Below are 2,832 nucleotides of genomic sequence, written 5' to 3'. Positions count from 1 at the left end.
TTTTATGTAACATTATTTTCAAAGATTCTTATGTTGCAATTTTTTATTAAAAAATAAAAACACTATTTTAATCCTTATTTATTTAATGATTGTGAAATTTTCATGCAATTAATCTGACAATACACAATTTATTAGAATAGTAGAAAATTTACAAGGAAAATTTTGTTATTCTTTTTGTACTTTTATAAGTATAATAGTTAAATATATATTCTTTTTAATATTTTTTGTAAGAATTATGTATGAAGAAAATATTATTTTTCTAATATATTTTTTATTATCGAATATCGATTCAATTTTTATGTAATATTATTTTCAAAATTTCTTATTTTACAATTTTCTATTAAAAAAATAAAAACACTATGATCCTCATGTGTTTAATGAGTTCAAAAAAATAAATACCTCAATTAAATACATAATCAATACATTACAAATCCATTATCCCAAATTTGTCCCTAAATTTTATATATTTTTTCCACCAATGCCCATGCAATTAATACAAACAATGCATAGTTTTTGGGCAATGTAGTAAAATCACAATCAAAAAACTTTGCCCATCATCCACACTTTTATAGGTATATAGATTTTTGTAAGAATTATGTATGAAGAAAATATTATTTTTCTAATATATTTTTTATTATCGAATATCGATTCAATTTTTATGTAATATTATTTTAAAATTTCTTATTTTACAATTTTCTATTAAAAAAATAAAAACACTATGATCCTCATGTGTTTAATGAGTTCAAAAAAATAAATACCTCAATTAAATACATAATCAATACATTACAAATCCATTATCCCAAATTTGTCCCTAAATTTTATATATTTTTTCCACCAATGCCCATGCAATTAATACAAACAATGCATAGTTTTTGGGCAATGTAGTAAAATCACAATCAAAAAACTTTGCCCATCATCCACACTTTGATAGGTATATAGATTATAGATTTTAAATGTATCTCGTTATCTTCCGAATTCTATGCTTAACACAAAATATTTTTCCATGCATTTTATGTTTATGAGACTTTATTTGTGTTTATCACCATATTCGCCTGACTCGGCTTAGGTGATCATGATATAAGCTTGGCTACCCAGTCATTCACTTCTTGCAAGACCTTTTCCGAGCCGAGATCAGCTCGGATTCTATGTAATATCACGCCCCGAGACCAGTGTTACTCGACACCTATGGGGGCCCGAGCTTTTGATTAACGCTTAATGACCAAACAAACAGCATTCATTAATCTAAACAGCGAAAGCGATTAAAAAATTTCCTTTTTGGGCCAATAGAAATTTCGGCATAACCTCCCCGTAAGTAAGACATCCCAAAAATTTCCAACAACACAACCAACATAAATTCAAAACATCAATTCACAAACATATAGCCGCACTGGCCAGGACTAACACATACAGAGCCGACAAGGCTCAATCACACAACTATAAACCCAAAACATAGTAAAAATAATAGTAGGGCATTCCCTGGCAAAAGTATGACTCAATAATATAATATCTGGGAACTCTCAATCAACAACCCATTTACTGGACACCGCTACCTGACGCTCCACCAGATGCGTCAAATCCTCCTGGATAATCTGCTATGACATCAAAAACAACCACAGCATAAACAGAAAAGAAGGATCAGGCCCCAGTACGACGAACCAGTAAAATTATGACAATTATAACTGACATGAAATAAAATCAAGTAAAATGCAATGCAATGCGTGTCGATAACAAAGAAATAACGGATACCAAAACGGAGTTCAAATGAAACGCATCAGCAACAGGAACAGTGGCCACCCATGCCAGGAATGCAGCAACAAATATCATGCCGCCGCTCATCCATGCACGTAGCATCGAGGGTCCGATAGCGACCCGGTCAGTCATAGTGCAGTCATCAGGAGTGTGCTAATCCTATCACTTGCTCCATCGATGAGATGTCATGAGTGATCTAATCCTATCATTCGCTTCATAGATGACGCAACAACTCAACATATCAGTAATGATAGCAATCAACGGAGTCAAGGCTCGAAATGCTATGCACTAATAGTATCAACTCAAATAAATGCATGAATTCAATCACGTATTCACAGAAGCATATAAAGCACGCCACAACTCATTACAAAATACTTAACTTCATTCCACATCACTATAGACGTCATAATAATACAGTTCATGCGTACCTCAACTGAACACTTAATTTACCACCGAAATATCTTAAGGATTTCTCAAAGAATCCAATATTGTGGCAAATAATACATTTTATATCAAGTTCCATTTATTTTTCCAAAATTTGATAATTTAGCCTAAAATTCCAAAATCCATAATTTATGCTTTAAAATTTCTAAAATTAATATATGTCAATTCTATAGCATCTAAACATCTAATTATTGAACACTAAATTCGAAAATCCAATTATAAATTTTTGAATTTTCGAATTTAATCCAAATAAATTCTGAAATTTTGTTAATACCTCCAATTAGCTCCGATTTGAATTAAAATACCCAAAATTTGAAACCCTAAAATCTGAATTTTTACCTCAAACACTTAAAATTTCGAGTACAACTATACAATCAGTTGTCCAATGTAATGCCCGAGATTTAATTATTGTAATCAGACGTTGATTGATGGACGTAATTGAAGTCATAAGAACTCAAATGAACCAATATGCCGAGATCGAGCGTTGTTGCGTGGTTAGCCAAGAAGTTGGACAGAACCTTCGGCGCTCGGGCGGTAGAACAGGACCGCCCGAGCGCCAATCCACCACAAATATGGAAGTTGGGCAGAATGTTCGGCGCCCGAGCGGTAGAAAAGAACCGCCCGAGCGCCAGTATTCCG

The 2,832-nt window shown here is 32.5% G+C and overlaps 1 long non-coding RNA gene across 1 annotated transcript; it reads right to left on the bottom strand.

Annotated features, from left to right (window-relative positions):
- Positions 1 to 1,267: 1,267 nt before the first annotated feature.
- Positions 1,268 to 2,573, bottom strand: LOC140820750 (uncharacterized). The gene is made up of 2 exons (XR_012115567.1): positions 1,747 to 2,573; positions 1,268 to 1,589 (listed from the first exon to the last, which is right to left on the bottom strand). It is a non-coding gene; the product is annotated as an uncharacterized lncRNA (long non-coding RNA).
- Positions 2,574 to 2,832: the final 259 nt, after the last annotated feature.

Source organism: Primulina eburnea, unplaced genomic scaffold (genome assembly GCF_022965805.1).
Source record: "Primulina eburnea isolate SZY01 unplaced genomic scaffold, ASM2296580v1 ctg1415_ERROPOS9300000, whole genome shotgun sequence".
Taxonomy (NCBI): domain Eukaryota; kingdom Viridiplantae; phylum Streptophyta; class Magnoliopsida; order Lamiales; family Gesneriaceae; genus Primulina; species Primulina eburnea.
This window is presented reverse-complemented; position numbering and strand designations above follow the sequence as displayed.